This window comes from Acinonyx jubatus, chromosome F2, assembly GCF_027475565.1.
Source record: "Acinonyx jubatus isolate Ajub_Pintada_27869175 chromosome F2, VMU_Ajub_asm_v1.0, whole genome shotgun sequence".
NCBI classification, from domain to species: domain Eukaryota; kingdom Metazoa; phylum Chordata; class Mammalia; order Carnivora; family Felidae; genus Acinonyx; species Acinonyx jubatus.
The window spans coordinates 15,338,087-15,356,429 of NC_069394.1; the positions used below are offsets into that span (position 1 = coordinate 15,338,087).

The 18,343-nt window shown below is 41.4% G+C and overlaps 1 protein-coding gene across 4 annotated transcripts in view; it reads right to left on the bottom strand.

Annotated features, from left to right (window-relative positions):
- NSMCE2 (NSE2 (MMS21) homolog, SMC5-SMC6 complex SUMO ligase) overlaps window positions 1–18,343 on the bottom strand; it is a 213,861-nt gene that overhangs the window by 114,381 nt on the left and 81,137 nt on the right. The gene's annotated exons all lie outside the window — the stretch shown is intronic.

The following is an 18,343-nucleotide window of genomic DNA, read 5'->3' on the forward strand; positions in this document are numbered from 1 at the left end:
AGTCTACAAGGTCTTAAAAAAAAGATTTTCATGTTTTAGACTACACAAAAGAGTTATTTCAAGAATACTCACTCTTTAATTTAGAGCACCAGGGATAGCATTTTCAAAAATCTGTAAATATTTAGTTGAGAATCAAATGATAAAATACTAAAACAATCAACTAAAGATTACGTAGCTAAAAATAATATAAAACAGACTCCTGACTTTTTAATCTGTAATTATTCTTTTACAGAAAGTAGAACTAGGGAATAAAAAAAACTGGGCTCTATTTTGAGGATAAAGCTGAATTTCACCTAGAACAGAGGCTTGGTATGATTTTACTTCCTAAAATCTTTACTGCTCACTTCCAACTCTGAATGAAGCATCTCCAAGTGACTGTGCTCCTCTAGGTGCCTCAAACTCCGTATGTCCAAAACGAAACTCTAATTTGCTACTTTTTCCTCCTGACAACCTTCCCAAATAACCATTCTTCTTAATTCCAGTGACCTCTAAAATGGATATACACAAGAAAATCTGCTGGAAAGGAGAGTCATATAAAATAGTAGTATTTCTGTCCTGGATACATACTCAAAAGTATTTAACTATCGGGCTACCTGGGTGGCTCAGTCAGTTAAGCTTCCTTCCGACTCTTGATTTCGGCTCAGGTCATGATCTCATGGTTTGTGAGTTTGAGCCCCGCACTGGGCTGTGCATTGACAGTGTGGAGCCTGCTTGGGATTCTCTCTCTTTCTGCCCCTCCCCAGCTCACGCACACACTCTCTCTCCCAAAATAAATAAATAAACTTAAAAAAAAAAAAGAAAAGAAAAGAAAGAAAAAGAGTAACCATTAAGGAGTATGTGATTAAAAAAAAAAAAAAGTTGAGACCACGAACCTAATCTAGACCTCCTCACTGCCTTGAGACCATCTGTCATCTGTCTTCCCAGTATGTGAATTCTCCATCCAAATCTCTTCTCCCCGTGTTTGTATTTCCAACGGTACTTAGACCGTTGACGCATTTTGCTTGGATTTCTGTGGTAGTTGTCAATCTTGTCTCGCTCCTTGCGATATCTTTTCCCAACTCACCCTTCACTCTGTCACCACGATTATCTTCACTAGTCAGATAATATCACTCATCAAAAAACCAGCAATGCCTACAAACACCTAACATAGTTTTCAGGGCTTTCTATTCTCTTATCTCCACCTAGCAAAGTAGTGTGCAAAAAAAAAAAAAAAAAGCATGAATCTCAGGACTACATTTGAGTTTTGGTCCTGCCTTTTACAAGCTTTGTGAGTTTGGGGGAAATCACTTAGGTTTGCTGAGCTTTTATTTCCATCTTTGAGTAGTGCTAAAAATAGCTCACAAAACTGTCATGTAAATCAAATGAGATTATATATGGGCAGGAACTTATTAGCAGAGAGCCAGGCACACACTAACTGAGCACCGACTGTCTGACCCCCTACGAGCTCTGGGTTCATTAGCTGCTACTGCCCTCTGCCTCATTCCCATTACACTTGCCCCCATGGTCCTGGCACGCGACACACCAGCCCCTCTGGAACATTTGCTTTCTCCAACATGCCATGCACTCCCAGCCGCCTGTGGGTCGGATTATACTATACTCACAGCCTCACATGCCCTTTGCTGCTTTCTCCAAGCGAAATTCTACCCAAGCCTCAAGGCCCAGCTCAGATGTCAACTCTTCCAGGAAGTCTTCCCTTTATTCCACCGATCAGAACTAACCACTTTTCCTTTGTGTTCTCCCTGCACACTGCTTGCAGCTTTACTCTAGTATTTGTTTCGCTGACTCATACTAAACCATTATAATTATATTAAAAACAAAATTACATTTACATACATGTTACCTGCATAAATTGTAAGCTTCTTGAAGACAGAAAGCATGCTTTTCTTCTTTTTATTCTCAGCAATTAACACCTTGTACAGGAACGATTTCATAAATGTCTGCTGACTGAATAAAGAGATGTATCAAAGCATTTGCAAAAGGAGTAAATTTTTACCAGAAGAAAACACCAACCACTTGGCCCAACTTTTGAAGTAATTTTTAAAAAACAACTTCTCCCTGAAAAATACACCATTCTTTAACCTTTACAATACATAAAATTTAAAATAACAAAGAAGTGACCTAAAAATGGTGCATTTTGATAGTGCGGACTCAATGCAAAAAACATTATTTTTAAACTACCAAGCTGACTTTAAAAAATGATAATATCCATTATTATCCACTGACTACCAGTGAATATAACAGAGGACAGTGTTTCAATGAGGAAAATCCTGGTGCATTAATAAAATGGATTATTAGGCATCATTTTAAAATCATGTTTTCAAGTATTTAATCAGCTCACATTATAATGAGTGAAATAATCAGGACACAAGCCTGATCTCAATTTTGCAAGCGTGTATTTTATAGGAAAAAAGACTAAGGAAATACAGAAGATGTTAGTATGTGGCTGTCTCTAAGTGGTGGGATTATAGGTGATCTTTATTTTTTGACCCTTCTATTACCTGAATTTTCTACAACATACACAATTGTTAGCAAAGTAATTTTGAAAAGACTGAATATAAAGAAATTCTAATTAATGCTGAATCAGATTTTCAAATACATAGGAGTCTTACTGGCCCAATAAGAGACCTCCTGATTTTTAGTATTAATCTCAATTATGCAGGCATAATTAAAAACCAAAAGCTAATGCCAGAGCTTAGAAAAAGATACTAATAAAAGTCTTCCTCGATTGCACACAGAAAGAGTAAGTGAGCACTGGACTAGCCAGCTGGTAGGCAGCAAAGCCCCCGCTCTGGACGGGGAAAGACTCAGCTGGCGTTTCAGCTCGGCCACTTGTCAGCTGTGTGACTTGCTGTCTCTGAGCCGTAGTCACCCCACCCACAAATCAGGGGGTACCTCCCCCCACTTTCTCCCTGTTACCCAGGTGCAGACACCATTTACGAAATCTCTATTACGATGCCTAGAACACGGCAGGTGCTCCTCTGCCTCGTGTCCCGTGGATCTGGGGACTGTCCACCTGACTGAAGATGGATGAGAAGGAGTACAGGGGGGCTCACTCTCACTTAAAGAGAACACAAGGGGCCTGGGTGGCTCAGTCGGTCAAGTGTCCGACTTTGGCTCGGGTCGTGATCTCTCACGGTCCGTGAGGTCGAGTCCCGCATCGGGCTCTGTGCTGACAGCTTGGGGCCTGGAGCCTGCTTTGGAGTCTGTGTCTCCCCCCACCCTCTGAAAAATAAACAAACATTAACAACAACAACAACAAAAACTAAAGAGACTAGAAGGTCTGGCTAAGCTTGCTGGGCAGCAAAGGCTGATTCTGAAGCAGGTGCTGAGTGGCCACCAGCACTTCAGACTGAAGCAGCCATCCTGCTGGCAGATACCTCTGCGAGGGGGACGGGTCCACAACGAAGCTGCTGAGGGTGGGGATTAAGAAGGACACAGAAAGATGGCGGGGTGGGGGGGAGAGAGCAAGTTCTAAAAGGCAGTGCCGTCTAAAGGGCACAGAGAAGAGGAAGCCGAGGGAGAAAGCAGAAACAACCAGGCTGTCAAACAGGGAGGAGTTAAGGGGGAGAGAGAAAGTTGTCCCTTCCTCTTCTTTATCTTGCCCACAGATATTCTCTCCCAACCCCAACAGCTGCATCTCCAAAACGACATCTGTATTCTCAGGAGTGACCCCCACTCCCTCTGACAGGTGGCATGGCTTCCTCCGGAGTCAGGAAGTGAAAATCTCGGGAAACACTCACGTAGCGTGGCCGGGAAAGCCCAAGCTGGCATCCCAAGCCCTCAAGGCGCCGAGGTGTCAAGGATGCCATCTAGGACCGATCCCGGCTACAGACGGGAGGGGGCACAGTGCCAGGAAAGCGGCCGTCCACCCGTCTCCTTTCTGTTCCTGAGCATCCCATGTCCTCACTTGCACTTCAACTACAAAGGATGCACTGTCTTCAATTACAGGCGACCCATGCGAACGCCCCGTGATTAGAGTTCATCTGATAACTGTATGGTCACCTTCCCTTTCCGGTGAATTTATAAAATGTTATTTTAGAATGTCAGGATGAGACAAGTTGAAAAGAAAGCTCACACAAAGACTGGGGCGCAAGAAATATTTAGTCAGAAGCTGCCATGCCCTCAGGGAACAAATGCCTCTCTTTCCACAGCGCATCATCTTGATCACTGACGTTAGTTTAATAGGCAGAGAAAAAAGCCCGGGACAAAATGTTTGATTCTGGTTTTCTTGAAGAAAACTGTATGTGTTTTTTTTTTTTTTTTTTTAAACAATATAAAGTGTGTACTGAATCAAAAGCGTAAATTATTGCTAAGTGTTACATAGGTGGGTGCTAAGTGAGGGCAACTTCAGTGACTTCCATTAAGCTGTAACAAGTCTATTAAAAATCCAGCTTTTGGAAATCATTACTGGAAAATAAAAAAAGAAAAAAAAAAAAAAGAAAAAAGAACCGCGGATACTATACCTGGAAATGCATTTATACCCACCAAGCCGAATCATAATTTGCCTACAGTGGACCAAAGCTGGGCTGCATGAGGTGAGAACCACAGGGTCCTTGGAGACAACTCTGTTCAGCAAATAAGGACAGTGGGCCATGTTAAGAGAAAACCCTTTCTTATAAAATTGGCCAAGACATTAAAAAATACCCTACCAAAGAAAACAAATGTCCCCCAGAGCACTGAAACTAACACAAAATGCCAGGGGGCCTCCCTGGAGAAGCTTCTTTGCTCCCTGTCCCTGGACGCCCTGCTTCTCAGGAGGTGCTTCACCTACAGGACGCGGGCGCAGGGCCAGCTGATGGTTTTTACTTCTGCCACTTCAGCTGCAGCCATCGGGAACGTGGACAGAGCCAAGGGAGAAACAAGAGCTGCAGGGTCTGAATAACTGTTTGGTAGTGGTGACTATAAAAAAAAAAAAAAAAAAATCGTTGGGCTGGAGGTGAATGGAGTTGACAGGACAGAATGAGGTTGTCAGAGAACTTAGAAGAGCCACGACACGAGGGAAGGAACACGGCCTTCGGATGATGGAAAACTTTACTTGGAGCCGAGCTGTTTCCAGGCACTGCTCTCTGAATGGCAGAACCCTGCACTGGTTTAAGAGTTGATTTTAGTCTCTGAGGTCATGTGAAAGAACACTGAGTCCTCAGACTCAGCTCATTTCAGGGACTGGCACATATAGCCTAAGAAAGATATGCTGGGTACGTGGTAAATCGCTCTCAGAATTAGCCTACTTATGAAGGCACTTTGTTTTAGCAACACAGATTTTAGCAAAAGTACTCCAAAATCATCACTCATTTTTTTAAAAAAATCTAATGCTCCACAAAAGAGATCCCGTTATTCCTGGTGTACTGACCCCCCACTTTCTCCTACTTATTCTAAGTGTCCTTTCTTTTTCCTCAGCAAAGCCAATCAACAAGAGGCAGTTTATGCAATGGTTAAAGGCATGGACTCTGCAGCCAGATTTCCTGGGTATGAATCATGAATATGAAGTTGGGCCAACTGCTCAGCTCTCTGAGTCTCAACACCTTCCTTTGTAAAATGGAATGATACCACCATCTCCACCTCACAGCACCCTGAACACAGCTGGTACACAGTAAGTGCTCATACAATGTCAACAGTTGCTATTGGCTTAAAAAAAAAAAAGTTACTACCACAAGGTCATGACATCTTTGTACCTAGACTTAAAAAAAAAAAAAAAGCAGATGATGAGTGTATTTAATAATTTGCCTAACTGCCTCTCCAAGTGAAGACTGCACTTCTTGAAGGCTTATTAATTTTTTTTATCTCACACATTTCTGGCGTATAAGAGCTCAATAAACGTTTGAATACAGAAATGAAGGAAAGGAACGGAACAAAACTTGGCTGACTAAATATGGTGAGCAGTTGTACTACTGGTCATATAAGTACATTCAGATTCAGTGAGCTTTTATTGAATACCTACTGTGTGCTGGGCCCCTAACGAAGACTTTAGGTTATCTTCGTACATTTCTATGGACGAGACCCACCTACACAACTGTAATAAACACAGAGTGGCTACTGGGCTATGCTGAGATTTATCTGGATTAGCCCTTTCAGCTTACAGCCTGAGACGCGCTGGTTAACTAGACCTTGGGTTAATTTTCCAGCCACACAAATAACTCGTTTATATACCTCCCAAACGTAGCAGCAGAGGGTCAGTGTGACCACGACACCGGAGAATGCTACGGCACGACCTGGCAGCCTTCGCATCTTAACCTAGATCCTCTAGATCTAAGTAAGGCAGGATGATGGAATCCCTTTGGGATACAAAAAGCACCTTGGTGATATTTTTAGCACCCACAGGGTCCAAGCCAGAAAGCCCGGCTTTAAAGGTTCTCTTTAACCACAGAATAAGGAACTACATTTCACATTCAAGGTTTGGCAGCAACCCAGTTTTCAAATGTTAGGTTTTCATGAAATCACCATATGTCATAGGGAAAATTCATATTGATCTCAGCTCTTTTACTCTTTCCTTTATCGGGAAGAAAATTCTAAGGCGATGTAAATGGGTAAGTGAATTTCAGTCTTCTGAAAGGGCTTTTCGGGTGTGGCTGAGATAGCTAACTTTGAAAACTTAGCAACACAGGATACATTATGAGTAAGTTCTTTACTTTTTTTTTTTTTTTAAATAATGATGCTAACTCACCAGATCCTTCTGAAAGAGTCCTTTTATTAATTTCAATGAAGTCAAGTAGAGAACAAGTTGTAATATGAAACACAATTTATGCAACTATGTTGAAATTCTCTGCCAGAGTTGCATCTCCCAGTGTAAGAATTTTATGGTAAAACAGTTTCAAAATAATATCAAGCATTAGGTTAGGCTCATTTTGGTTTTAGGCTATCATAGGAAAACTCTCTTTATAAATCATTGAAATCCTAAGGCAAAATGATAGTGCCTTTAAATAGAAAAAAACAAACAAACAAACAAAAAACAACCCATGTTCCCACAGATTATAATAAAAGAGTTGAAACTAAGCCTCAGTTGAAATTATACTGTTAGGCAACTCCAAAAACTAAACACAAAAACATGTTAAAATAAAAGATTGCAACACCATGGGAAAACCAATCTCATATATATAGTTTTAGATTCTCAGCCATCCTGACCCCAGCTCAGATGAGACCAACTGACGATCCTTAATAGTTTTCCTACAACTGGTCAACAAGCTGTTCACTCCCTCCTCAGCCACACAGTTACTCGGGGGAAGGCATGCGATACGTGTATTTAAAGGGCCAATAGAAATCCCGTGGGTGGGTTTGGTCTGCCTTTCAAAACCAATGAACTTCCCATTATATAATCTCTAATAACAAGAGAGAACTTTACAGGTCATACACCCAGCTTAACTACAAGGCAGGCTATGTTACATGCCTCACCACATTAAAAAAAAGAAGAAAAAGGAGAAGAAGAAAGAGGAGGAGGAGGAAGAGAAGGAGGAGGAGGAGGAGGAGGAGGAGGAGGAGGAGGAGGAGGAGGGGAAGAGAAGAAGCTTTCAGGATGGCACATTTCCATCTCATCAGCTAATGTCAGAAAATTAATGACTCCTACTTGGTAGTACTACTAAGCTCGTTTTTTAATAATGATTTTCAGGAAGTATGATGTTTTTGATCAGAAAAGCCCAAGCATCTAAAACAAAACCTCCATGACATTTTATTAATTCTTTAAAAGATAAAGTAAGTCTTTTAACCACAGGAGAATTCTGAGAATCTAGCTTTTCCAGAAAGCCCAAGAAAAATACTTCAGTTTCACCATTCTCAAATTCATTTGACTTTGAAACAAAATAAACATATTACTCTATTTAATATCGTTGCACAAGCGAATTCACAAGAATGAAATCTGTTCAGAGTTCCTAGAAAAAATGTAGCAATACAGGCTGCCAACTTGTTCAATGTCAAGCTCTAGGCAATATAGCAGCACTAGCAGTAAATGACTCAGAGTGAGTCACGCTTAAGCTATTTTTTGCTTTTAAAGTACTGCCAGGCACTGTGTTAATATTCAACCCAGAGTAAATTTAGCCCAACAAGAAAACAAGTGTTTCCATGGCTGCTTCTTCACAGTGTTTATGGTATATATGCAGCCATTAGGCACAGGAATCCAGCCAGATAAATTAAGTAGAAATGCTCATCTTTCATTTACATCCAGGCTTCGGAACACTGGAAACACTAAATGCAACTCAGGCTATTCTTCCATCTGCTTCTATCTGCTCTTCCAGAGACCAAACAGCCAATATGTAGAGAGTACAGCATTAATCATTCATATAAAAGTCTGTGTCATTAAAGTACCTTCAGTGGATTGTTGTTCATGGATTTCATTTGGCTCCGTATTAGGAGGCATAACCGATGTCTCTGATAGTACAGCCACAGGAGAAAACAACACTTACAAAGTATCTAGCAGAAACAGTAGAAAACGTGGTCTACGGATGTCAACTGGAATCATTATATGGTATCATGTACAGTGAATGATCAGAGTCTGGTAACGTAGTAATGTGAACACTCAGAAGGTGTACAAAAAACTTTGTGGGAGATGAATGGCTAGCATCTGATCTGAAACTATCTCAATTTTTCAGAACATGCTAATTTCTATTACAAATGCACATGGAGTTAAACTTGAGTAGCACAATGAATTAGAAATAGATGCTAGGATGGGGCACCTGGGTGGCTCAGTCGGTTAAGCATCCGACTTTGGCTCAGGTCATGATCTCACGGTTTGTGGGTTCGAGCCCTGCATCGGGCTCTGTGCTGACAGCTTGGATGGAGCCTGGAGCCTGCTTTGGATTCTGTGTCTCCCTCTCTCTCTGTTCCTCCCCTGCTCGCACTCTCTCTCTCCTTGTCTCAAAAATAAAGATTAAAAAAAATTAAAAGAAAGAAATAGATGCTAGGACTTTTCCCTAATGAAACACACCTGTCTTTTTATAGCTCCTTGGCATGTTTAGACTCCTTGGCATTACCGACAGACCCTATGCTACAGTTCGACAGAGTGGTGAGGTATTTGGCTCAGTAAAAACTATGAAAGCTAGCCATCTCAGCACCGGTTTTCAAAGTAAGATACATGCATGCACTGTGGTATGCAAAATCTTAGAATTTCTATTTAAAACTTTTACCTAAAAAATGGAAAAAAAAATATTAGGTTCCACTAATAATGTACAGACTGTATGCAGAACATGTATAAATATACAAAATATCGGGAAGCGGATGCTCCTTCTGATAGGGGAGGTCAATGAAAAATGCACAAAGACCCCTGCTTTAAGGAACACAGCCTCCTGAAGGAAGGAGCCTTCTCTTCCTTTCATGTTCTATTCCAGTATAGTTTTTTACGTGTACATGGTCACTGGCATAAAGGAAGTACAGGGGAAAAGGCTAGGTCAGCAAGCAACTGGAGAAGACAGAGAAATGGGAATGTGAGCAAGCCAAGTCCAGAAGACAGCCGCACAGAGTACCTTGGTGCAGCTGTAATGACAGGACAGAGCAGACAGTCACACAGCCTCATCACGCTCTGCACAAAAGCTGACCAGTGCTCTTATCAAGACACCGAGAACCACAAAGACTCTCTGAAAATGATCACGGAGGTTCAAAAGCTATTTTCAGTGAAGAGCTGGGAAAGCCTAGCACAAGTGTAGTCACATAACGGACATCTTTCAAAACAAAACACGTGTTTCTTGGAGAACAAGTGCAAAAAGGGTTCCTTGGTGCAAAAGGTGGAAGCTCTTACGATAGTCTCTAACTTGCCTGAACGGCAGCGTGAATTCCCACGGAAAGTATCTGGTGCAGGGGTCGGCATATAATAGGTGCTTAATAAAGCTTTGCAGAACAAACAGATGGAATACAAAACTGCATACCCACAAACATCGAACTTAAAACCCAGGCAGTGTAAAGCTCTGTATTTGTTACCTAGATGTTTATTGCATAGGTAACTTTTCGAATCTAAAAGCCCAAGGGACCACAACTTATCAGAATTTTCTGCTTTCTGAGTCCCTGGATCTCTGGTTTCATTACCTCTAATAGCTCTGGGATCCTACTCATCTTTACCTGAAAGCTTACCTGAGTGCAATATAAACAAGTAGTTAAATGTCCACAGAAGGAACATAGTAAAATCTGAGCAGAAGCAAAGATGGCGGGGGATGAATAGTTGAAGCTTGAGATTTTCAGGGCAGCGAAACTATTCTATGTGTTGTAATAGTGATTGCATGACATCACGCATTTGTCAAAAACCCACAGGCCATCTGATGCAGTAATTCCAATTCTGGGCATAAAAAAATTGAAAGGAGCGACTCAAACAGGTATGTTTATGCCAATCTTCATTAGCAGCATTATAGCCACGAAGCAGAAACAACCCAAGTGTCTACTGACAGATGAATGGATAAACAGAATGTGGTTTATACGTACAATGGAATGTTATTCAGCCTTAAAAAGGAACGAAATTCTGATACACCCTACAACACGGATGAACCTTGAAGACACTGCTGTCCTAAGTGAAATAAGCCAGACATACTTATATGAACGAGCTACATAAAAGAGTCAAATACACAGAGACAGCTGAACAGTGGTTACCAGGGGTGATGCAGAGTTACCGTTCCATGGGTACAGAGTTTCGGCGCAGGATCGTGAGAAAGTGCTAGAGACGCATGGTGGTGATGACTGCATAACAATGTGAATGTAGTAAACACCACTGAACCGAACGTGGAAAAACAGCTGAAATGGTAAGTAAATGTTAGAAGTATTTTACCATCAAAATCCCGTCACAGAACCGTGGAATACAGTGACCTTTAATGTAAATGATGGACTTTAGTTAATAGTACTGTATTAATATTGGCTCCTCAATTGTAACAAATACACCACACTAATCTGTAAGATGCTAAAAATAGGGAAATGGGGAGGAGGGGAAAGCATATCAAAAATCTCTCTACTAGCTACTCGATTTTTCCGTAAACCTAAAACTGCTCTAAAAAAGAAAGTCTGTTAAATAAACAAGAAAGAGCTAACCAAAGGAGGCTGTTCTGTAGCAAAGTCCTTTTTTTTTTTTTTTTTCCACGTAGTGCCCTCTACTGTCTCCCCAGAGACCTTCCTCATCTGGGACCCAGAGCCCCCACCACTTAGCCTCCTTGCCTATTCTGATCTCATCTCATACTCGTCCGTGTGCACATTAGTCCCAGAGGCCTGGACTCTGCATTCTCTTGCCCCACGGCCAAGGATGCTATTACTATTCCCCAGTCTGTCTAACTCACTACGACCTACGACTTGTCTTGACCTCACTGTCTGTGTATATTCTGGCTGCAAGTGGCCAGCCTACTACTGACCCTTGGTACTCTAAACCTTGATACAGTTCCCTAATTCTGTCTACTAAGCCAGTGTTTACCTTACTGTAAGGCCCAACCCATCCCAATGGTAATTAAATCTGAGGCGTGCTGGGGGGAAGGATACTGGTAGGAAATGGTACTAACATTCACAAACATTTCCTAAAACAGAAATAAGAGTTCTTTTCCCCCCCCTTTTTTAAGAGTTCTTTACTCGGTGTGAAATGCTTCTCTACAAAGCTCTGAGGGGCAGGATTTTAGCTTACCTTCCAATCTCCTGCATTAATTCTATGTTCACAGGGTGGCCTAAACATAAAGCGAGAACTACAAACTTGACTGCCTACCAGGGAAAGACACTGAAAGTGAACCAGCAGAGGACAAACACGAATGGTCAGAGCAGTGACTCAATGAGAGGCACAATTCTTACCTAAATGCATTTTAAAAGCAACAAATCTCAACACTGTGCGAGCCAAAGAAAACTTACATTTCAGGCTAATGTGGCCTACAGACTTCCAGACCTCTGTGTGCTTTGCCAAATGGTGCGGGGCGGAGAGGGGGTGGAGAGGGGGAGAGGGAGGGGGAGATGGAGAGGGAGAAAGAAACAAGAAAGGGGAAGTATGAGTGCCTCATGTAGACTCTACTATTTAGGACAATAAATTTGAGCTGAATCACTCAATAAAAATGTTTATTTATTAAAAGACCAGAGACAAGCTTAGGCCTATGAAAGATATGGGCGTTCAAATCACATTTCAGAACAGCTAACCCTCTGGCCAAGTGAGAACGCAGTTAATAACATGACTGGTCTCATGCACACTGTTGAGACGCAGACAGCCCTGTGAAAGGACATTCTTCTATGGGCTTCATTTTACTTCCAGTCTCCTCGAAGGGAAAATCGTGTGGCAGAGAATAAAAGCTTAAAAAAGAAAAAAAAAAAAGCACAGATCTCCAAGATTCCTTTCTCATAAAGGGGCCTACTCGTACAAGTAAGTAAGTTCTTCTCGTCCCTATTCTCGTTTTCTACAAGAGAACTTAACTATGACCAGCTATTATTTATGACTAAATGCAATTTTTGGATTAGAAATATTGTTACACATTGATCCTAAGATTAATTTTTTTTTAACAGATTACATGAGGTAAATGGAACAAAGCCTCTGCATGCCTACCTTGCGCATCTGACTTAGCAGATGAATCAGGACAAGGCACACGGGGTACAGGCCTTGGAGATCAGAAAACAGGCCAGCATTTCATCAAGCCTTGCCTCCTCAGCCAGGTGTTTTGTGCAGCACATAATATACAACTGTAACCCAACAGCTAGAAATGCTACTTTAATAAAGGAAGTATTCGGATTCTGTGAATCAGTACTTTCTAGCCTACCGTGTCTCTCTCTTCACCTGATGGACCACCCGAAATCTACAAACTATCTAACATGTCAAAATACTTCAAACTCTCGCAATGACCTTCAGTGGTCGCATATGGAACCTCTGACCTGAATCCTCCCTCCCGTCAAATACTTCAGGCTGGCTAACTACCGCCCTGCCCACCCCGTTCTTCTCACTTTGCTGTCTGGAGAGGTGGTATCGTAGCCTGGTTATGAACTAGGCCTCCCGGCACAACTCCCACCTGGCTCTCAGTGCCTCAGCTCTGCAGGGGCAGTCTGTTAACCCAGCCAAGTCCCTGTACTTCTTCATTACCCCAAAAGGGCATCTTTTGAGAGATTCTTCCTCCCACGTTCTCAGCCAGAGTGGATCCAGAAAGGTTTTATCTAGGCCTTAGTAGGAAACAGACCATAAAATCTTATTGGTACCTTTAAGTGAATTTGTGTTAGCATCTCTAACAAGGTAAAAGTCAAAAGCAAACAGGCTGGGTTTGAGCCCTGAAAATGATTGATATATAGAGTAACAGATGCTAATAATGTTACTTAAAATATTCAACACAAAGGCAGGAACTAGTGTAAAATATTTAGAAAGCCATAACCCTCTCTTCTCCAAAGTGACATGGATACATTCTGCCCACTTAGGATCATCAATCTATAAACACTCCCAGAGCACTGGGTGTAACTGAGGGGAAACAACACAAAGATGCAGAACAGCATGACTCTATTTGTCACACCCAAACCTGGAAGTGACAGGTACATGCTCATGGGAAAGAACGTCAGAAACAAGAATTCTCCTGAAAGTTAAGAAATACAGAGTCAATGCAAATATCAGATGATCTGATCAGATGATCAGCAAAGCACTGATAGTGCAAGGGAAATACACGGAAATGTTCGAAAGGATAACAAACATTAGAAACAGAATAAGAACAGTTTATCTGGGACACATAAGTGGCAAAGGCCCAAAAGGTGTAATCAAACTTGAAGTGGCCAGTATGTAGTAGACGGGCTCTCCCACACATTGTTGATAGAAATTTAAACCAATATAATCTTCATGGAGGGCAATTTGTCCTCCACATGACAATCAAAAAATTCACATATGCTTTGACCCAGCAACTTCACCAGCATTTTTCTTACAGATATAGACCTACTTGTGTGGAATTTTGTCTGTGGAGTGTAAGACTATTGCAGCAATGTGGGTAATTGTCAATTATCCTCATCATCAGGGAACTGGTTAAAAATTACGAGCTACCGTGTAGCCATTAAGAAGAATAAAGAAGCCCTATTTGTACTGATACGAAAAGAGATCCAAAATATTTAGGTGATAAAAGCCAAGGAGAACAGTATGGCTAACATGATACCATCGAGAGACATACACAGACACAGAGATATTTCTACAGGGATACAAAAGGAACAGGCAACAGTACCTGCCTCCAGGGAGGCAAAGACCCTACTTTTCATCACATAGTCTTGTGTACTTAGTAAATTTTATACTATATGCATATATTACCCAATCAAAAAGATAAAAACTTTAAAGAAGGGCAGGGAATATATGTGTGTATTTAATTAAAAAAAATTTTAATGTTTACCTTTATTTTTGAGACAGAGAGAGAGAGAGAGAGCATGAGCAGGGGAGAGGCAGAGAGAGAGAGGGAGTACATAGAATCGGAAGCAGGCTCCAGGCTCTGAGCTGTCAGCACAGAGCCCGACACGGGGCTCGAACTTGTCAACTGCGAGATCATGACCTGAGCCGAAGTCGGATGCTCAACTGACTGAGGCACCCAGGCGCCCCTTTAATTTTTTTTAATGTTTACTTATTTCTGAGAGACAGCAAGAGCAGGGGAGGGGCAGAGAGAGAAGGGGAGACACAGAAGCTGAAGCAGGCTCCAGGCTCTGAGCTGTCAGCACAGAGTCCGATGCGGGGCTTGAACTCACAAACCGTGAGATCATGACCTGAGTCGAAGTTGGACGCTTAACCGACTGAGCCACCCAGGCGCCTCTGTGTGTGCATATTTATATAGAAGAAGTGCTACAGAAAGGAGCAGGCTATCTTGAGCAGAAGTGGGTAGCAAAGGTTTCCCACAGAAGGCACTCTGAGTGAGATGTGCCCCGAGGAGGGGGGAGATGGAGGTGGCCAGGGAAGGCTGCGACTTGCCCCAGAGGCCAGACTGCAGAGGGAGAGAGCAATAAGAAGCCAGTTTTTGTCTGCAAAGTGGCTCAGAAAGAGAGATGAACATTACACAGACACTGAAAAGCTACTCCCTTCCCCCCACTTCTCTTCTAGTACTTTCCTTTTAATGGGGCATGTGTATGAATGTACAATATAATCCAGCCACTTACTGAATGTCTATTAGGAGCCAGGAATTCTGCAAGATACTGAGGACATAAAACTTAGTAAGGCCCAGTTCTTGTCCTCAATGAGCTCTCTATCTGAGGAAAATGCAAAACTTAAGAGAGGAAGGATTCCAGAGAGAAAGGCCTGACTTTCAAAGGAAAAGCAGTGATAGACTAGCTAATGATGTTTGTGTCCTGTAAAGGCCACTTAAACAGTGAAACACTGCCTTTGATTTACCAAAATAAAAATTATGATTCTTATATTCTATTATTAATTACACAGGTAAGTTTAGCACTTTGGCAACCGGTGTATATCTAAGTATTGTACTATTCAGTTGGCAGTAAGTAAAATGGATTATAATCAATCCTTCTCCTCAAAATAGTTTAAATTGTTTAAACAGGACAAAAGAGAACAGAAAGACTGAAAAGCAAATTTACCTGTCAAAGTTAGGAAAGGAATCTCCTCAATTTCTTTCTACCACCTCAGCTCTTATGTCTATCTGGACACACGTGCAGAAAGTACCAGCCAACATTACTTAATGGGGGTTTCCTTACTTTGGTTAATTTTGGATTTCCTTATCAACAAGAACACACAATACTTGTTTCTAGTTTTTAAACCAATATATGACTACAGAGCGCTGTTCAATGAAAATGAAAATGTTCAGTGCCCTTATGAAGTAAAATAAGTATTCCCTACTCAATTTTCCAACCAAACGACACAAATATCTGATAAAAAGATTAAGCCCTGGCACCATCAAAGGGAAAAAAATTTGCCAGCCATCTTCCCAGCATAATGTTTTCTATAGTCTTCCTACTGTATTATCTCATGCTCTTTAATATTTGCCACTTTAAAAGGCTCTCTCTTTAATTAAATAATTATCTTCTTGGGAAAACACAACTCAGTCCTAAATTGAGTAGGATTTTCGCCTCTCCACTTATTCAAATTCTCCCTCTTCTTCAAAGTCTCGTTCAAAACTCATTTTCTCTATGAAGCCATCACCTGTGGTTTCAAAGCACTCTTCTACTCAGGTGTTAATTATATGAATCACACATCCTGGCAGTTGGTCATGTGCCTCCTATTCTTTTCCTAACTCAATAGCGCTCAGTTCATATTTCTCTCATGGAACTTATTACTTCGCTTTGAATTACAGTGGTTTTAAGTATCTGTTCCTCTGCTCCACTAAAAAGACTAAGCCATGTCCATCTGTGTACGATCTTTGATTAAAGCCCAGTCCTTGACACATTAATAATATATGCTTCTGGGATTGAACGGGCATACATTTTGCTCATCCTATAAGAATACAAATTTGTTGAAAGATTATGCCATGTTTCTTTTTTCTGTGTTCATAAATACCTATCCCAGTGCCAGGCACCAAGGAGGCACTCAAAGCTATTCAATAAATATTGTGCAAGTAAACCAGTTGTAGTCTAGTTTTACTTATGTTAAATTATCTCTTCAGTTGCTTTGGTATCTGAATAAACATGTCCCTGATCAAACGGATGACTCACAAAAGTGAGGTTACTTCAAATACCCTTCGCTTCTGAGAGCTGCATATTGAGAAGAGACGATTAGTAACACACACACACACACACACACACACACACACACACACACACACACACGCACACACACAGTTCCAGTAGTTAAAATCTGGTATTTGAGTATTCGAAATGAACAAATATGAACTGGTGTGGTAGGCTGAAAATCTGGCCACAGTACTTCTGTCTCCTCCCATGGAGAGGAGAGTCTGTTCCCCCACCCCATCAATCTGGGCCACCTTGAGATTGCTTTGACCAAATGTCTGGCAAAGGTTACGCTGTGCAGTTTCCAAGCTGGGGCCTCCAGACACTTTCTGCTTTTGCCTTGAGGCTCCTCTCTCCTTTCTGCCTCTATGTGAACCTGAACTAGCGTGCTGGAGGGTGAGACCAGAGAGAGCAGGGAAAACCGTCCTACCTAAGGGTGCCCGAGACCAAGAAGCTCCAAGACACTCAGGCAGCTGACTGCAGACGTGGCAGTGAGCCTAGATGGACCAGCAGAAGAACCACCCAGCTAAATCCAGCCCAAATGTCCAATCCACAGAATCACAAGCCAAATAAATGGTTATTTTAAGGCACTAAGTTTTGGGGCCACAATATTAATTTCTATCCCATAGCAGCTTCAGCTTTACAGCCAATGCAAACCATTCCTAGATGTGTCATGTTTATTTTTAAATATTCTTAAAATTCTAATTGTTAAGGAAAATATTCTAGTTGTGATTACAGCACAACTTCTAAATAAAAAGTAACTGCTATTACCAGCTTTTTGATGGATTTTTTAAAACCTGTTCTCTATTATAAATTATTACACCTCATTTCCATCCCCCTACCCACCGTGAGAATTATTTAAAACTACACAGTGCATTTCTTGTTTACAAAACTGAATAGTGGAAGTCAGGTGTGAGCTCCACTCTTCATTGCTTTAAACACCCGTATCTGGAAAGGCCAAAAGTATTTGTTAATACTTCCAACAGAAAGTAGAAACACAGAAAATAGACAATGGCCAATTCCACACCCCCAATCTCATTAGATTATAAAATTTAGTTTATGAATTTCGAGACATGAAAAATATGAACAATTTTCCATTCTGTACTGAGAAGTTTGTGCATCCTTGGTAACTGGAAATTCAACTAAAAGAAGCAAATGATGTCAGGAAGACAAACTCTTTCTCCCTTTAATGCTTTTGGCCCATTGCCCCTCGGTCCTCCTTCTAGCCACCTGAAGGTTCCTTGCTGGCTCCTCCTTTTCTTCCTCTCCTTGCTCTTGGACTCTTCTCCTTGTGCGGCTCATCTACTCTGCCCTCCAACTATCACCTGGGAGTATGTGGAGAGCCTTTCTCTCCCTCTCTCTGGCCATGGTTGGACATCAAAACTTTCCTAATTTCTAACCATTTGTCAAAAATCTATGCCAAAACCCAGCACCTTAAACACAGTATACTCGACAAAATCATTCTCCCACCAAAAGACCAGCAACTCATGAGACATCTTGCTACTTTTAATGGTATCACCTTTTCCCCAGTTACTCAAACTAAAATCCTTAAAGCCACCTTCAACTCCTGATTCCCCTGTGCTTGTTATTATTTTAAATAAGTTGACAAGTCCTCCAGATCTTACCTCTGCAACACCTCTTGCATTAATTCTCTTTCCCTATTTCCCTGCAGTAATTCAGGATATGGTTAGCACTTGACTGGATCATTATAACAAGACCGCTTCCCTTCCCAATTTATCCTATACACCACAACGAGATCTACCTTCTTAAAGTCAGAATCTAATCAGATGGCTCACCTAATGAAAAAATTAAC